Here is a 20,479-nt window from a genome sequence, read left to right on the forward strand (position 1 = left end):
AGGCCTTTATCTCATTTCCTGGTTTCGGAACGTTTGAAATCTCCAAGCAGTGTCCTCGCTCTTCCGGTGGTTAGTTAGTTCCCAGAGAAACTATGGCTTCCTCCTCTCGCCGGTGCTATTGCAGTGTGCCGGGCTGCTCAAAACAAAGGTTCCTTAACTTCCATGACTTCCCAAAGGACGAACACCTCCGCAAGGCTTGGGTGAGATTAAGTCCTTCGTTCCATATAAGTCGGGGTAGTACGTTTGTGTGCAGCTTGCACTTTGACAAGGAGAGTCTTGAAAAGTGGGCTGAAGAGACTAAAATTAGGGATCAGAAAGAGTAGGCTACAATCTACATGGTGTCCTGTTGATAAACAAAAAGACTAGAAAGCCAGTAACGCATGTTGATGAGTAGGGACTAGAGCAGCCTTTCTCAAACTTTTTTCAGTCAGGGCACCTTTCAAAAGTGCATAAAATCTCAAGGCACCCCAGTGTAAAATATAATTTAAAAACACTGCTTAACCCAAATGTAAATGCAGATTATATATATATAATTATCTAAAATGAATTTACAATTTTATTAATCCGTTCATATGTTTAAACCTTTCACACGTAAGTTTAAAATATTCTGGCTGACCCCCCAGCGTGAGTTTTTCAAGGTGACCGTTATCAGAGCCCGTCTACGGAGAGCCTGTCCACTCCCTATTAAGCCCTATTGTACCGAATTTTGGTTGTAGTACCACCAGAGTTCCACTGGGGGCGCTCGCCATGAGTGCAAAATGAATGGGAGTCAATGGGGCTAGACGGCTAAATTTGTCTCTTTCACCCGATTGCCGTTGAGAAATCTCAGATGTGATTGTAGATTTTGCAAGTTCAACATGGGTTTTAGGTCGAAAGTTGAATGAATGAGTACTTATGTCGTTTTGATTTCTTACAGGTTGAGTTGTTGTTGCCCATAACACGCTAGCATTCTGCTAATGACGTCAGCATTCTGACGTCATTGACATTTTGAAAGACTTTTTTAAAGCAAATAAGTGACTCTAAAAAATCTAACACCCAGCAATGTGTAATTTCTTTGCATCTCCTTTCGAATACAACATTCAAATTACTAGACAAAAAATTATATCCTGAGAAAAGTGGATTTTGAGGGGTATACCGCCATTGACCTCCATTCATTCTGCACTCGTCCTGTGAGCGCCCTCATATGGAATCAGAGTGGAACTGCAACCAGTTCAGAAGCCGGAAGTGTAGTGAGAGTGAAACTTCTCGCCATATTAGACATTCTCTGCCGTTATTTAGAATGTGTCACTTTATGGTTTCCATGGTGACGCGTCATTGCTTGTCACGTGACAGACCGCAGCAACAACAGAGCTGAATGAATGAATCTGCTTTTATGTCATTTTTCCTTTTTTATTCAAAATATTCACAAATTTGTTAGATATGGCATGAAATATCTGATATTTCGATTGTCAAATACATGCAAGTGGAAGTGTTTTGTTTTTTGAACACCATTATAACGATCGCGTTAGTTGAGCTGTATGCGCGATGGGCGCCGCCATGTTAGTTTGTGCCGCAGATGCAGTTCAGAGAATCTGATCTGTTGGATTTACAACAAGTGAATTCATCCACTTCTCCCGAAATACATAAAAGTGAGTGGCAGGTGAACTGGGAGAAGAATAGAGTAAACTTTAAAGTTACTTACACAATGTGTAACGTAGACTAACCATGTTCCGTACACTTTTCACCTTTCACCGCACGTCAACGGCTACTCCTCTGTTGCTGAGAGGCATACAAGCTTGTGTGAGTGCTCATTCTCTGGGGAAATTCCTATTGGAGGATATATTCTTTGATTGATGTCTTTTGGACCAATAGTATTTGAGAAAAGTGGGGTAAAGTCCCTCCTCCTCCTAGGTTCGCATGCTCACAGACGTTAACGGTGTTCCGTACAGGCTGCCAACGGTGTTCCGTACAGAGCGCATACCTTGATTTTAACTGCAAAATTGACTTTAAAATTATAATTTGTGAGCTGTTTAATTATTTTAATTGTCTATTAAAGAATGACTATTTTTAAATGTTAAGATATTATGAATATAATCATCACTGCACGCAGTCTGTGTTGACAGACCTGTCTCAGTGCGAGAGTGGAGCCAAGCGGCCATTGTCCGGAATTTACGCTTAAAAATTCCCATTTCAAAGCAGTTATTCAACAAAAGGTAATATATTTAATGATTTGTGATAACATAATAATCATTTCATGAAGACTATAGCACTGTGAGAAGCATTAATCCAATTGAAATGTACATTATCACCGCTGTAATTGTCTCCCCACCTAAAGCTAATATCTGGGCTACCCACCCTCAGCCGATTGGCATTACAGTATTTGCAATCACCATCCCGTGGCAAAACGGAGCGTCTAAAAGAAAAGTTCTGACTGCTGACTGAACATTGGTCAGTGATCGAGCCTCTCCCGCTCGGCGCTGTCAAGCGCAGCTTCACCACACACAGCTAAATAAAACAGGCTGGTGGCAGACTAATAATTAATATTTCTGATGTAATGATTTCTGTGAAACGTGTAAAGTTGCACAGAAGAAAGCCCAATAGGACCTGCCCTGTACAGTTTAAGAATCTGTAGCCATAGTAGAGGACTATTATTTTGTTGAACAGACCTGACCTGAGCGACAACTGATGACGTCAAATGCTCAGATTGGCTTGACCAATCGGCGGAAGGGGGCGTGTCAGGCCGCCCAGATGTGGAAAACGAATTTTGAAGTCATTTATTCGTTTTTTTTGCCTGTGAACCAAAAAACGAAAAATCAAGCCGAAATCTCGTTTTTTCGTTTTTTTGAGAAAACGAAAAAACGAATAAAGGGGCCGTTTTCTCATTTCTGATTATTAAATTTCAAATTGAACAAAGAACTGCAAAGCGTTACACGGACCGATGTTGCATAACTTTATTACTCACATTCTTGGAATGCCAACAATCGTGTAATATAATAATGTTTTCAGATTTCATGTAAACAGTGAAGGGAATTAATATCAGTGACGATGATGATTTCACCTTTAGTGATCTGAGACGCACACTAAATTATTTTCCTCATTACACTGATCTTCATCTCTCTATTAATAGTGTTTTTAACAGGATCCAGGGCACATGAATGTCTCCATTATTTAACACACTTAATATATAAACATTACTATGGAAGCTTGTTTACGCCACTGACCAGAAAATAAAGGGAACAGTGACTATTCTTTTCACAATCGTGAGTGTATAATTAGCATCATTGGTTTTGCGTAGGAGGAATTAAGTATTTTATTTTGTTTAAGAATCAGGAACCTTTTCTGACCAAATGTTCTTCAAAGTCTCGGAAGTCTAACTTAAAAACTCAAAATAGCTGAATGGTGGAAATGGCAAACTCAATTTCTCCATTTTTTATAAAAAATGGAAGTAGCACCACGGATAACATGACATCCAGCCACAAACAGCACTTCCTCACTGAACATTTATTGAACTTGAACTGAACTGAAAGTAACTAGGCTATAGACTTATTTTGAACTCTATTGTTGTACAAACAGACGCTGTATTTAGCGGAAACGGATCTGCGTAGGGAGGAAAGAAAAAGTAAATATGTGGAAAACTTCTTTAACTAATTACATTTTTTTGTGGTTTTCACTAAACTCTCAGGACAAGCTGACGCTGCAGTATATAGGCTATATTGATTCATAAAAGTAGGGGAATACCTAGCACAACTACTCGATTTAGTGTGGCCCCTGTAATTGTCTCCACCCCTCGTACTAGTGACGCCCTGAACAGTCCAGTATAAACTGTCAGCACACGAGTTAAAACCACAGACTGAAAGATTAAACTGAACTCTCCAGCGGCGACTGACTCTAGGATTCTCACTTCTTTATTTCAGCAAGACTTTATCTTTATATATTCAGTGTGATTTTACAAAGACTCTGGATTGTTCTACATCTCTCTTCTTCTCACAGGTGAGATACAGATTTCTAAATACATAATTTCATTTCTCATGTTACGCCTGCGTCGTATTTTGTTTGTGTTTTCTTTTTCCCCTTTCTCGACTATCACAATTCATAGGTTTCACGATTGGTATCCATGCCAAAACTGACAAAAACGGAAAAAAACTTTAATAGGCTACATAGGCTATGTTACACACCCTATTACATCTAGACATCTTAAAGGTTCAGTATATAACTTTTTCACTCTACTAAAGCGTAAAAATACCACACTGTAAAAAATTCTAACCCTCCCAAATCAAATATTTCAAGTGACCGATAACATCTAAATTTTTTAATTGGCCCAAGTGAAATTCTGTAAATTATAAAATTAAATTTACAGAATTTCACTTGGGCCAATTGAAAAATTTAGATCGGTCACTTGAAATTTTTGATTTGGGAGGGTTAGAATTTTTTTACAGTGCATAATATGTTTGCATATATTGAGGAACCATGCTAAGATCTCTGAAAAACACTTCTACAGCCAGTTATTTTACTCTGAAATGTGAGTTTCCAGGCTGGAATGTTTCTTATTGTTTTGGTCTGTGATTTTGCACGTTTCCAGTTTTCATTGTCCACTGCGCTCGTTCCTGTTGCGTGTCTCAGACTGGCGACCCGTGTGAGAGCATACCTGGGCTGGATTGGGCTAAGAATCTTTAGCCGATTCTAAAGATGTTATTGGTTATGTGAATCGCAGTACTGATTGCCTACACCAAACACTGATCCCTAAACCTACCCGTCATTGTGACCTTAACCAATGAAATTACTGCAGGGCGGATTTCCGCTTAATTGGTTTGCGCCCAGTGGGATTTTTTTATTTATTTTTTATAGAAAGATTAAATGTACGGTAAGATATTTAAACGGGATGATAGCGGGATAGCAAGGTAAAATATGGGAGAATTCCGGGAAAAATGGGAGGGTTGACAGGTATGTGAGCGTCGTTTCTCCCGCCTCCTCAGACTCAACAATCTATGATATTTTGAATTGGACTGCAGTACTTATTTCAACCACTAGGCCTAGTTGTCATTCTTACAGACTGCACCTTTAAATAAAAATAACTCTCATTATAGCTTATACTTTACAGAGGAGTATTTTTTCATGTGGATGACTGGATTAGTTGCTACTTTAATCAGAAATGTTTTAATTGCTGCAGCTTGTAAATTAATTTGTCTGTATATTCCTTGTTTCATTGTGTATAGATGGAAATAGATAGTCAAGGGACTGTATTTAAGTTATGATGATAACTAGTTGTTGTTGTTTTCTGTTGATCCAGTCGGAGCTGTAAAGTGTCGTTCTGATGAATCAAATATGATCAAACATGAGGTGAGAAGAGAAAGATGTTTATGATCAGGACTCACACATAAACTCACATTTCTATATTTGTCATTTCTCATCATCATTGATTATTGTGAATATTGTAGAGTTAATCTGAGATGCTGTAATAACACTGAGCTCATGCAGATGTTGATCAGGAGTTGATCTGATGTCTCGTGATATGATGTTATATCGCTTTTGTAATGGCAATTTTGAGAAGTTAATATCAAACAGCATCAGAGGTGTAAGAAACATTCAAGAGGCAAAACTGTAATAAAGAGAAAAGGTTTATTTCAATGAGGTTTCCATTCACAAAAGCCGCAGCCACCCAGCTTTGAAATAGAATACCTACTAGACATAATAAAACATACAGATCTTATACAGTTTCTTGGCAAAAAACTCCTCCTTCCAGCTTTCTTGTAAACTTCCAGAAAGATACCCCCTATCTCCTGCTGGTTCGGACTGGTTTCTACCCCCCTGGTGCAGGTCACACTGTTCTTTGTCCCTGAGACACCCAAAGGCCTTCATCTACGACCTAAATTGCCTCTCGCTTCCCTGTCCCTCCTCAGCTGCTAGAAAACCTCACAGAAACATATGATTAAACAGTTTGGAAACGAATGATAATAAGAAATGCTGAATTTTCCAAAACAATTCCTCCTCTTTATCATTCTCTGATAAACGTATTAAAGGAAAATTTACCCTTGTCTTCTAATTTCTTGATCAAACATCATTACATCATTACATCATTACATTTCAAGAACAGAATTGATTCAAGTCTTTACATCACAGTTATACTCTTCATGTCTGACTTTTATATACCTGATCATTTACTTGAACCTTCATTAAAATTTAGAATGAAAAAAGCTTAGGCTGTTTTTTGTCGGGATAGGCCCCCCATGTTATAGCAAGCAAGTAAAGATTTATTCTGAAACCGGGCTAGATGAATAAGCACTGTTATTGCATCCCCGACACTTAGATCGGACCCTCAGTCACCCCAGTATAAACAAGAAATAGTATAGATCACATTAGTATGGAAAAAACATATCAATTCATAAAAAAAGATGCAAAGAAATAGTATACATAAAAATCCCTCAGCTCAAACCCTTCCACTTGTACGTCACCTCGTAACACTGATGACCGCTGTTTTTAACCTTCTGAACATATCATCATTCTTACAATGGAAAAAGAAATAAAAATAATGAAAACAATAATAATAATAAAAACAGTGAATAGAACAGTCAATCATTGACATCAAACCCTAAACAATCAAAGTTTAGTAAATCCCTTTCCTGGTCCCAGGAAGGCAAACAAAAAGAAAGAAAACACATTTAACTCATGTCTGTATACACGTCATCGCTGTCATAATCATCACATTGCTCTCCATCAGTTATTGGGTACAGAGTCAGTTTCACTGCTTGGACTGACGTGCTAACCGTCCCTGCCCTGATCAATCTCTGCACTAAGCTGGAAAGGCACTTCATAATGCATGGGAAACAAAACAGAATCAGTAATCCCATACCCACAATTGGCAAGACAGTTTGAATTATTCTATAACCCCCCTGACCATGCGGACATCAGCCACCCCACCCACTCACTACCAGTAGCTTTAGGCGGCTCTTTTACCGCTTTCCTCATGGGCTCGATGATATTGGTTATGTTGTCACTATAATCAGGAATGTTAAAACAACATGATACCCCCAACATTTTACAAACTCCACATTTCTTTGAAGTCAAAGCTTCAGAGCACAGCTGCTTACAGCGTTTGCTCTCCTCTTTTCACTGTTTGTTTCAGGACTCTTCACAAAAGTATACGATTTTGTACTACATGTCATCAATTTCATTAAAACTGTGTTGAAACAGTATTCCTCTATCAAGTGGTTAGTCTACAGATTCAACTTAATGTTATCTATATTTTCTCAGTCCCACTTATCTCTGCTGTTTCACAAAACCCTAAACATCATATTACTCATCTCTCAATCCCTAAATCGCACAGGCTCAGTTAACAGCTTTTAGCTGACATTGAATGAGAGAGACTCTCATAAACTTCTAAAATCAAACTTTATCTACCACTTAAACTTTTAACTCTAGCCCGGCAGTAAGGCATCTTTGCCAGAATTTACATCTATTTTCAAATAAACATAATTTTTAGATTTGTCTTTTGCCCACATCAGGGAAGTTAGACATTACAAATTTCCTCTCAGATCGTGTCTCTGTCGCACTGGACGTCTCAGCCACAGCACACACCAGATTCCGATAAGCAAACTGTCTCAGCCAATCACAAGCTTATCTTTTGAAAGCAAAACATCAGCTCCTAGTTCTTTCATGGTCAACTATTCCTCCACGTTCAAAACATTAACAAGCTGTTTGTTTAATCAGATGTCTTTCTACACATTTCACATTTAGCAACTATTAATCCAGTAATACTGCTTCTACTTATTTGATCACATTTCATCTCAATTTTAGTTGTCAAGTTCTCAATTACTTCAATGTATTTTCCTAGGAGTTTATCAATCTGCAATTAGGATTCACACTAACTTTTGAGGCTGCCCTCTCAGAGCTTGTGATACATTCTAATACATTCTATATCATCTAAAACCTTATCAAAGCATTTCATTCAAAACACTATCATCCTTTTAGTTACCAGTACTTTTAAAATATTTTGCAACTCATTTGTTGGAGTCATCTGTAATTTTACATCAACCTGTATTCATCAATTCACTAGCTCTTTCCTTCAAAAGGATTCCCTTAAGACTTAAATCTTCTTACGACTTCCATCTATTAACTTTCCTTCAACTTTCTTTCCTTCACTCTACTTACTTGCACGTTCTTTTCACATACTTTAGCACTGCGTTCACATTCTTAGTTCTTTCTCAGACGAAAACTTTAATATCGTCATTTAAACACTGTTCTACTTTCAAAAACCCACATTAATACACGTCACTTTCACGTTATATCTTTCTTTTCTGAGTGTCCATTTACAATTACAGGCTAAATGGCCCTGCTGACCATAATTAACACACTCTCTGTCATCTGGTGGGTTCAGACACCTTGCCTATAGTTTGATCATTGAGCTTTCAAACAGCTCCAACTTACTGCACACCCTTGAAGCAGTGTGTCCCCATCAGGAATGTAAACAGAGCCACTGATAAGCAGTTCTCTGTATTCTTTTACAGTCCACCAGTGGCGGATTCAATCACAATAGCCAAATCATAATCTTCATCATTATCAATGGCAGCACATTCATTTTCATAAACTGCACAGAAAATCATTCAACATATTCTAAAGGTTTTCACTAAACATTTTCAGAAGTTCCCACATTCATTAAAGCTGGATAACAGCACCCTGACCAGTCCTTTTTGCAAACGGTGATATGATATTACCACAAACCCAAACTGCCGCCGGTGAACTTTGATACGGTTTGTCGAATGGACACTTAAAGTTGATTTCTTCGTGGTTGGTTTTACTTCTGCAGTCTGACCACCCAGTTTTCAATTGTCTCAGTCTGACCTTTGCTTGTCCCCTCGTCTCTCATCCAGGCCAGCTCCTCTCCAGAGGCCCGTTCGATCTCGGGTGGCCCTGGCAGCACGATAGGTTTCGCCGTTGTTGTTTGTCGTCGTTGTTTGTCGTCGGGGTTCCTCCTCCTGTTGCGGTCCTAGCCACCGTTTCGCCCTCCAGCTCTTTCTCCTGAGGTCTCGAATCACCACGTAATCACCCGGTCTGATTTTGTGCAGGAACGTCTCTGCTACTTTGCCCCTGGTATTTCTTTCACCTGCACAGAACTGTTAGATCACAAACACAACATCTCTTTGCAGTAATTCAACATTTCATTCTCACACACATCTGTTGATGGAAGCCTCCTTCTTTCCCCCGTTATACCCATGAATGGTGGTCTACCAAAGAGGATTTCAAATGGGCTCAAATTTGTTTTTGACTCTCTTTTTCATTCGTTCACCCACGAGAGTCCTGTTTCTTCACAGCATTTTGCCAATTTGTTCTTTACCGTCTGGTTTTCACGCTCAACAGCGCCCCCGCTGGCAGCGTCTTAGGCACAGTGTGTTCCATCGTGACCACATATCCACGACTATATACCAAACAATATTTCTGTTTTCCGCACAGGGTTAGTTCAATGAAATCAATCATTAAATATTCAAATGGCCCGTCTGGGGCTGGCTGACTTGCCAGTGGTGTTTTAATGCCCCGTGCAATGTTATATGCGGTGCAAATCACAAATCTTTATCTTTTGCAAAAATTCTCAGCATATATTGTGAAACCTTTGGTAAACCACAATTCTCTCATTTGCATAATCATCCCCTCTTTTAATGCATGGTCCCACCAATGCATTAATTTAGCCTAATGTGGGAAAAAATGGCTGGGCAGACATGGCTGTCCACCAACAGATCTCCATACACCATCAACAAGGCTGCAGCCTGCCGTCTTCCATTTGTTTTTCTCAGCTCCTGTGGAAAAAGACTGCATGCTCTGTAAACAAGGAGAAATGTCATTGTTAAGGTTATTGTCAAGTTGTACGCAAGTGGCGCCACTGTTATCAGCTTCAGTTTGGGTTTGTTGCCGCTGCCTTCGCAGCCATATCAGCTCTGGCGTTGCCTGTTGATACGAAACTTTTATCATTAATATGCGCTGCGCATTTACAAATCACAATCTTGTCTGGCAGCATAATGGCCTCCAAAAGGTCAGATACTAACGTAGCGTTCAGTATTGGTTGTCCGTCTGACTTAAAAATTTTCTGTGCTTCCACAGAGCACCAAAGTCATGCGTGACCCCAAAAGCATAACGCGAGTCTGTGTAAATCGTTACACACTTGTCAGTCATCAGTTTACATGCTTCAGTCAAAGCGACTAGTTCAGCTGCCTGTGCAGAGTAATGACATGGTAATTTGCCAGATCTTACAGTTTCAAATTCAGTCGTCACCGCATAACCTACGTTATTCTGTCCTGTTTGTGGATTCTTCGACGCAGATCCATCCACAAAAAGGACATTGTCACAATTATCAAGCGGAACGTCCAACAAATCTGGACGCGGTGTGCACACCTTTTAACAGTGACATTTGGCATGTCAAACAAAATTTTATGATACCTCAATCGAGCTGTAGACAAATGTGACGTTCTCTGCTCCTGCAAAATCAAAGACACCAAATGTGAGACCCCTAAAGTCAGATCAGCATAGCCTACAAACTCTCTTGAGGCCATTGAGGGCCAGTTCAGCTACCACCACCGCCCGGAGACAGTGTGGCAATCCCGCTGCCACGGGGTCGAGTTTTGTTGAAAATAGGCTACCTTCTCATCGGTCACCATGCGTCTACAGGAGAACAGAAGTCATAAGGTCATGCTTTTCATCAACCATCTAAACAATGGATGGTCTACAACCAGAAGGCCTAACAATCGAGATATCTCATTGTGCTTTCATGTTATCAAATGCTGTCTCAGCTTCACTTGTCCAAACAAGTCTGTCACATGACTTCAACCCTTTCCCTGTTGTCAGGGCTCGTAAAGGCTGTTCTAAAATGGCATAATTGGGAATGAATGTACGACAGTAAGCACACATCCCCAAAAATGACAGCAACTGTTTTTTGTTACAGGCTTTGGGGCCTCTTTTATGCCCTGCACCCTTTTCTGTGACAGTGCTTTGCTGTTTTGTTTGATAACATGCCCCAGGAAGGTCACTTCCTGTTTCACAAACTGCAGCTTTGAAAGGCTGACCTGGTGCCCCTCCCTTTCAAGATGCTTCAGGAGAGTCACAGTGTCAGCCCTGCAAATAGACTCACCTTCTGAACAGATCAAAAGGTCATCAACATAAGAAAGGAGTTCGGTTAATTTCGGTTCTAACTTGTGAACCATCACAAGGCCTAATTACACCCTCTTTCAACAGAGCATCAAACACTGGTTTTATACCCTCTATTGCTTCACGTTTCAGGGGATACTGTGCCTTACATGGTCTGAAATCAGATTTTGGTGTGATTACAACTGGCTCACAACCTTTTATCAGCCCCACATCATATTTGTTTTTTGCCCACAAGTTTGGTGATATTTGTGCCAAAGAAATATCAATTTCTGAGGCAGAAATATCCTTCTCATCCTGTGTTGTCACATTTCTTTCCCAATAGCAGTCACATTTCTCTGAACCCCCAACCTCAAAGTCACATTTTGATTTAAATGCCCCCATACTCTGACTCTCTGCTGTGTGTGTGTCAACTCTCACCCAGTCTGTGGCCGATAGACACTCTCTCACAAAAAGGCCCACATCTCTCCACTGCTGGCTTATGGCCTTGGAGACAGATAAGTGGCAGGCAGTGTTCTCTGTCATTTAGATAACAAACTTTCTGACTGTCACACTGCAGCCAATGCGCACACACACTTTCTGTCCAGAAAATCTGGTCAAATTTCACACTTTCATTCTTCACAGAATTAAACCACATCTTTTCAAAATCTGAATCTCGCTCTGTTACGACATGTGATGTACAATGCATTTTGTCATTTGTCATAAACTCTGTATTGACTGGGTCTGTACGATCTTTTGCCAATTTCAAAATCTTTTCTGCCCAATCAATATCTGTTACCTGCCAGACACAAGCCCACTTCGGCTCAAATTTAGAACAAGTAATTTGTGGTGCCTCCTCAATGCTAATTCCATAAGAATCAGCACAGAGGGACAAATTTAATTTACACTTTCCCGTAGAAAACATGGTAAATCACATGGTCGTAACGTGGACAGACTGATACCAGAATCGACCAAAAATTCAATAATTACCCCCTTGACTAATAACGGGTAAATTGGCATTTCAGGAAACCCTGTACTTTTGTACAATCTCATACATTCGTCATTCACAACACTGCTCAAAGTATCAGAAACTTTGCTCAAAGTTTCATCAGACACACAAAAAGATTTGCAAGCAGTTTTTTCATTGCAGACAGCAGAAAGAAAATCAGTGTATGTGTTTGTGTGTGCGTCGTGTGTGTGTGTGTTAGTAAAAATATTTTCACTTCCCTTTGCTGTAGCCAGAGATTGGCCAGAACCGGACTCTTTCCGTCCCGCTCTCCAGCCCCCCTCGGTTCAATCCGACTTCATGGTGGGACACGCGCTGCTCCAGTGTCCGTCCTTCTTGCACACTCTACATTTTGTACAGTCTCGGAGCGAGTGGGCATTTGTGGCACAAACATAACAGCTCCATTTTCCTCCAGCAGCTCTTCCTTTCTGTCCTTTTCGACCAGCAGGGTTTGAGCAGGAAGATGCAGGTTTGTTGGGTTGTTTAGGTCGTCGTTGTTGCATAACCACCATTGTGAGGGGTTTTTTCTTCTCCTTTCTGTCCTCTTCAGCGTGAGTAGCGTGCCGCAGCGTTGCACTCAAACGCCCGTGTAACTGTGCATGAAACTGCGCTGTTAGTCTGTGTGCCACTCGCTCTGCGGCCTCTGCCCCCTCTCGCGCTTCTCTTGCATCTGCCTCTGCCTGCGCTGCTCTTTGGGCTGCCTCTGCCAGTTCAATTTGTGCTCGTGCTTCTGCAAGTCGTGCTTCTTGGGCTGTTCTCGGGGCTGGTGGAAAGCGGTCCAGATCGAGCCTGAGGGCCGGTATCTCTGCTACTGGGTAGTGAGCTGTATTGTAGGCAGACGGCGGAGCCGTTGCCATCTCAGTCACATGTGGAAAAGCACATACATTCGGTTCATTAGTAGCATTCTGTTCCAGTGGAACTGTTTTTACACACACAACATTACATGCCAATTCTTTTTGTATTTGCTCTCGTTCTCGCCTGTCAGCCTCTTCTACCCAACACATTATAGTCGGTTCACAGTTCTTACACACATGTTTGACACACACACAGCAGCTACTCTGTTTTCCCTCGTTCTTTTCTACTGACTCTTTTACTATATTTAGTCTTATTTTACTCAAGGTCCCCGCTTCGGGAAAATCGTGAAATTTGATCAGTTTCTGTATGTCAACCATACATTTACCACCATAATTATTTCTCATTTGACAGAAAATTGGTGTATAAAAATGATCTAATTTACTGTTAGATGACCCCATTTTTGGCTGAATTTCCCTTCTGGATTTCACTTTCGACACGTGTCTTGCAGTATCTGTCAAACGTCTTCAACAGACCCGATCTTATTTCACCCAAAATCGGTCGGGTTTCAGCAAATATGCTGTGCTTTTGTAATTATGTTTTACTCAAAATCTTCTATTCACCTAATCAATCCGGCGTGGCTCTTCCGTCCACTCTTGCAAGACTTCTTCGGGTTACAGAGACTTCGAGCAAAACTAATTAACCAGCACCTGTGATTATCTGAATCACCAGTGGTACCCCTGTCCACTAACGAGCTAAGTGTGGCAGAAACCGGTCTGAATCTGTCAGATCAGTTTCTCCCTCAAAAATTGTGATTCCCTAAATCACCTCTCGCCCGTACCAAAAGGAAAAACTCAGCCAACATGGTTCACGTTCACACACAATTATCAAATCACACTTAACATCAATAAAACAGTTCTGCCGTTTCTTACCCAGAGATGCTTTCTCTTTTCTGTAATTGCCGCGGATTCTTTCTGATCCTGGTGGGAGTTCCTCCCCTGGTTCTGAACGCCGGAATTGTCTCTCTCTCCCTTAACCTGTTGAGTCACTATCTCAAACAGTCGGGGTATGAGACGGCTGCCTGATGCCGCCGGGATTGTACACTTCCGTCAAAATCCGTTCTTCAGGACCAGGAGAAGAAGATCCGCACAGGATCCCACTCTGACACCAAGTTGTAATGGCAATTTTGAGAAGTTAATATCAAACAGCATCAGAGGTGTAAGAAACATTCAAGAGGCAAAACTGTAATAAAGAGAAAAGGTTTATTTCAATGAGGTTTCCATTCACAAAAGCCGCAGCCACCCAGCTTTGAAATAGAATACCTACTAGACATAATAAAACATACAGATCTTATACAGTTTCTTGGCAAAAAACTCCTCCTTCCAGCTTTCTTGTAAACTTCCAGAAAGATACCCCCTATCTCCTGCTGGTTCGGACTGGTTTCTACCCCCCTGGTGCAGGTCACACTGTTCTTTGTCCCTGAGACACCCAAAGGCCTTCATCTACGACCTAAATTGCCTCTCGCTTCCCTGTCCCTCCTCAGCTGCTAGAAAACCTCACAGAAACATATGATTAAACAGTTTGGAAACGAATGATAATAAGAAATGCTGAATTTTCCAAAACAGCTTTAATGAAACTCTGTCTGTGTGATTGAACAGATTCAAATGAAGAGGAGAAAGAAAATCAGCAGAAATCACAGATCAGCAGAAAACAAGAAGACTGAGAGAAAAATAGAGGACAGAAATGAGACACAAACCAGTGAATCACCAGAGGAAAGAGGACAGACACGTGATAGATGTGAGAGTATGGACAAAATAATTTCAAGCTGTGAGTGTTTGATCATTATTGAACTTTAAAGAACATACAGTATTATGATGTATTCAGATTCATCAGATTGACTTTCTACACTTATAGACTATTGAAGCTTTTCACAGATGTGTGATTATGTAATCGACAGGGTGATTTTGATTGAGAACAACATCTCATAAATTCAGTATATTTGTGATTTCTAGTCTCCTGTGATCCAGACGAGCCTGTAAAGTTTGATTCTGATGTCAAAACTGAGGAGAGATTCTCATCAAACCCTTCATCATTGACGTCCATCAACAGTGTTTCCGGAGTCGCAGTTTTCCTGCACAATTGGGCTTTTTGGAAAATACGTTCATAGGAAATATTACAGAGCCGCAGGTTGTGTGGTTTTGGTCTACTTTTAAAATGTACCACAGCCGCAAAAAAGGTTTATCTGTAGACAAGGACAAATGAAACCGAATCCTGTACACCATCCCTGGTCTGGAGTGCATGTTTGATGTCACTTCACAAATAGAGATTACATGTGTTTCGCTCATACCGGGAATTTTAAGCTAGTTTAAAGGTACAATATGTATTTTTTTTTTTGCTTTAAAAATAGCAAAAATCACTATATCTATGTTATATATATTTTTTAGTTGTGTACTTACATTATCCCGACTGTTTCCAACAACTTTCAAACCAGGAGAAATTTGTAATTTAATTCGAAGACACGGACCGTTTCTTTATTTCTGTTTTGTCGCCGTCAATGGCGTCATATCCGCGTTCTCCCTGGTTTCCGCTCGTACTGCCATAGCAACCAGAGCCCTCTGATAGTAACCAAGGCGACAGACGTGGACAACTGTGTAGTTCGTAATGTCTATCTGCACGCAGTTGTTGTTTCGTTCAAACATTATGGACCATGGCAAGCAGACTTTGGATAAAAAAGGAGAACTAAACCGAGGATCAATATCAGCGCGGTGTTTTCGAGATACCGAGAGCTCCCATAGACAGTATATAAACGAGAGCTCCACATCCGAGACTTCGACCGCTCCTACATGTACTTTATTAAACAGGTGAGCACATTTACATAAAACTAATCAATGTTATATAGTTCAACAATGATAAAATGTTAGAATATGATCTGTATGTTATTCTAATGTTGATCTAGCTTACTGCTAGTCTCATACAGACAGACTAAAACATACATTTAAACACATTCAAATGCAGTTTAGTGTGCTAGTGTAATGTTAGAGCAAGTGAAACAGCGCTGCGTTACCTCACAAGTTTAATTTGTCTAATAAACTGACCTGTGAGTAGTAATTCTGCACGTGTAGTTCGGTAGAATGAAATGTCCTTATTCCTTTTATATCCGCGGGACTCGCATCGCGTGTGGACCTGATAGCTGTCTCTTAGCAATCCCGACCTGCTTCATATCACAGTCATGATAAAAGCATCGATGTATTTACTCATCCATAAACATTATTAGATCGGTCGGCTTGACATTGACGACAAGATCCATTGTTCTTAGCAAATGTTGCGTCATCAAACTACGCCTTTGTTATTGTAAGAGTTTAGCAACCCCTAGCGGCGAAACAAATTACATATTGTACGTTTAATTGAGTTAAGCACTGTAGATCAATTACACATTGATGCTTGAGTCTAAACAAAACTAGAGTGAATGTGGACAGTAGAGTGAATGAAGAGAAAAGAGTGAATGAAGAGAAAAGAGTATATGCAGGCTATTAATAAATCTTGACTATTCATGGCTTAAAACTGTTCCATATAACAACGTGTGTACATCGCGACAAAGCAAATCCATTTGTTCCTCATATCAGAAGAGAATTTATATAAGAATATATATGTAATATGTTGTATTTTATGATACAAAATAATATTTGTGCAATAATTATGATCCATTTATGATTATTTGAAATATTGTTTTCTAATATTTGTATTGTTTAAATTGCAATTAGTTTAGTATTTAAGGGTAAAATAGACAATGTATTTAAATTCCAATAAAATTCGAAGCATCTGGTGGCTGGAAAAATAATATTCATATGTAATGTCATGGTTTAACCACTAGAAGCCTGATTGGCTCTTAAATAAATAGACGTATATACAGGGCTCTATATAGTTCAAAATAGTCATAATTGCTTAGGTGATCATGATTTGTTTAGGTGTTGCATTTGGATATAGGCTATATTTAGAAATGATTAAACACTAGGGTTTTAGAAGTTTAGATATTTTTGTACCATTACAAAGTGAAAAAAAAGTTTAAAAAATCAAAACGTAAAGGTTTTGTAAAGCGTATCACCTGAGGGTTAATTTTTGGGGGAAAGAGGGATTGCTCCCATAACGTAGAATACATTGCATGCATGAATATTCTTTCTCATGTTTATATGGTCATAATTACTTGCATGTTATTTTATGATACGAAAAGTGAATATTAATGCGAGCGAATACTGAATTTAACCAAAGAAAGAAGTTTAAAATGCTGCAAAAACAAGAAAAATGTTATTATATAATATATCACAGAGAGCCATAAGATTCATCATAAGATTTTAGATTCACACCGTATTCTCAAATATGACAACTGGCATCTGGTTATAGTAGCTATTGACGTCTTGCTCATGTCTTGTAACTGCGATATGGAGTCTAACTATCTATTATCTAATGAGAGACATGTCCCAGTACTGGCTAGATGTCTGAGAGGTAAACTACTGAAGTAAAATGTCAAAAAATGCAGTAATTTAATCGGCTTAACCCGCGAGTGAGCTCGAGAAACACTGAAATTAATGAGGTTCAACTATTCAGAGTTTGAAACGACTGGCCCATGACACACATTACTTCCACATTCCTCAGTTTCTATGAGTGTTTTTCAATGACTCTTCCAAGTAAACAGACTTTTATTTGAGAAAATGTTTTTCATTTTGCACTGCCTCATCCATTTCATTTCATGCATCTTCATTTTCTATGTGTTTTTGTATTCCTGTATGTTGTGATAACCTATATTTTATAGATTATATCTACCTTATGTTAAATTGAATGTGTCAGGCTTCTGGTGTCATTCGCTTCCAGTTACTTTTGGCTGTTCAAAAACAGCATATTTTCCTGCTTAATATTGCAAACTGATATTTCTTACCATGTAATTTTAATGTATTGTCCTAACTATAAACACACTGGTTTGTAGCACAAATAGTTCGACCATTTACATGCACTTTATTCTTCTAATTATTTACTATAGTGGCTAAAGAATCTGAAGTCTCGCACATTCACAGAGAAACGCTGCAACATAAGGTGGATATTTCTCTCTCTGTTTTGTATCACTCCATACCATTTATTTTATATGCATTTATTACTCATCTTTTCACCCTATTGTAAATGTATGCAACAACCACTGGAGGACAGTGATTTCAGCATATATTTATTAATCTCTACAACTGACATATTTGCAAAACTCAAAGAAAGGCTGTTACTCGTCCTGATTCACACTGATGCACATGTTTTTATTGAATGTGATGTTGCTGTTGATAATTGATTATATCATTTTTATGTAAAGCACTTTAAACTGCATTCTTTGCCTGAAAATTGTTATATGAATAAAGTTTACTGTTATACTAAGCGAGACCGAGATTGTCTGAGTCTCTCCAGTATTATTCTCCTCACAATATTCCAGTGTGAATCAGATCAGTTATTTTCACGTTATCTTGTGTAAACTCCAGATCGAGCTGATATCAGTCGCTTCAGGTGTGTGTCTGGATCAGTCGTCGGCATGTCTGTTCATCCTTAATGTGGCGAAGTGTATCAAATTAATGAAATATAAATCCTTTAGTTTTAACATGCTCATGTGAATAACCTTTAAATACAGTAGTTCTGTTTGGATGTTGTCTTTAATGCATATTGTAAAGAGTTCTGATGCTGGACTGATTTGAGCCAATCACCTGAGCTGCAAATGTCACATGACTGACTCTAGAGCTGCAGGGAAATGACATCATGTCATCACTGATTGGCCGATCACAATAACCGTCTCTAAGCTTCATTAGACAACAGACAGAACATATATCTGTTTTTATTTTAAATATATGTCTCTAAGAGCCTCCAAAACATCTATTTATGATTTACAAATGCATTTTAAAACATTTTTCTCATAATGTAATAATTCTTGACCAGACGTAACATTTTACACATGTGACATTTATAGCTTAGATGACTCTCTCAATAGTGTCTTTTACAATTAATTGTAAGATATTACAGAATACAGATTATTCTCAGATTTCGCGTTTTTACACTCAGTGGGAGGGGCTAGAAAGTAATATTCAGTTGGTAGTAGTCATAAACAAATTCACCACTAGATGGGAGAAAATCCTACACAGTATAGCTTTAAAGCAGAAGTTGCTAGAAGTTCAGTCATTCACACAAAATGTAAAATCACATTATTATTTGTGAGTTGATAATGAATGACATTCAGTGAATTAAACTGAGAGAATGTCACTTGTTTAAAATAGAAATGAAGGCATTGTAAATAAATCTGTATGAGTGTGTGTTTTCTATTCCTCCTAACACACAGAATATGATCTGCAGTTTTCATCTTTGTCCACTAGATGTCAGAAGTAGATTTGAGGTGAAACTCAAAGGCCTTTAGTTTCAGGATCAGAGACAGTGAAGAGAAATCAGAGAATCTGATCTGAAGCTCAATGAGGATCATCATGTGTCTCATATGAAGCAGAAAGAGACCCTCATCTGGATCAGATTATATTACAGGATCAGTCGCATAATCAGATTCATCACATTCATCAGAGAGATCATTACATTTCACAATATAAACTGATTCATATCAGATGAGTGTGAACAGAATAACGGCTGAAAGTCAATGTAAAACCTTTAAAGAGTTTTATTATGTATAGTTATATACTGTTGTTATATGCCAGATGTAATGTTTGCCTGAGGTGAAGGAGTAACGGTGAGAAAGTAAAAAGATTTGAGTTGAGTTAGTGTGCAGTTCCTCTGTCCCGAACGACTGACAGTAAACCCCAGTTCAACAAGGTTTATTTATAAAGTATAAATGAAGCAAATCAAAAGAAAGTAAAAAATTCTTCAGGAGGAGGAAAGGCCGAAACAGCAAAAGTTCTCTGGACTACTTTGTTACAAAGTAAAAAATCTTAGAGAAAAGAAATGAACAACAGAGATGTTCACTAACTCCCTAAACAGCCAAAAACAGGAGAAAGGGGTTTTACAGAAATAAAACGGTTTCCAGTGCGTTAAAACACATAGTGGCGACAACAACAACTTTGAGTTAAAGTCCAGAAAGCTACAATTGCCCGTAAAAAGTGTTTCACAATATACAATATACAGTAATATAACAATATACAGAGCAACAACACGAGGCAGGCGAGGATTAAAGTCAGTAATCTGGAAGATGAGCTTCAACCAAACTCAAACATTACTGAAGAACAGCTGAAGAAAGAGGAGATCAAACCTCTTGATGCAAGTCCTAATATTTCTCTGAAAGACATTCGCCAGCTGGAGATCACGTCGGGGTCACCACTGTAAGGAATGTATAATGGTATAATCAGGTATAACGTGTGAATGTCTTTTCAGCGTTCTGTGTTTCTTATTAGAAAATAATCATAAATATTGATTATTATTTAATTTAGATCATTGATTATTCTCGGTATACCTTCCTATCAGTTATTCGCTCATTAACTCTTTCACACGTACGAACACACGGCTGTGATTAGAACGGTCAGTGCATCACGTGATCAACTGAGAAATTAACTTTGTAAGTAGCTTTAAAGTTTACTCTATTCTTCT

At 39.0% G+C, this 20,479-nt stretch overlaps 1 long non-coding RNA gene across 1 annotated transcript; it reads left to right on the forward strand.

The window, feature by feature from the left end:
• Nucleotides 1–3,824: 3,824 nt before the first annotated feature.
• Nucleotides 3,825–18,291, forward strand: LOC308705526. Its single transcript, XR_014031930.1, has 3 exons — nucleotides 3,825–3,969; nucleotides 14,539–14,707; nucleotides 14,893–18,291. It is a non-coding gene; the product is annotated as an uncharacterized lncRNA (long non-coding RNA).
• Nucleotides 18,292–20,479: the final 2,188 nt, after the last annotated feature.

The sequence above is a fragment of the Scardinius erythrophthalmus genome, assembly GCF_964197995.2.
Source record: "Scardinius erythrophthalmus genome assembly, chromosome: 17".
NCBI lineage: Eukaryota > Metazoa > Chordata > Actinopteri > Cypriniformes > Leuciscidae > Scardinius > Scardinius erythrophthalmus.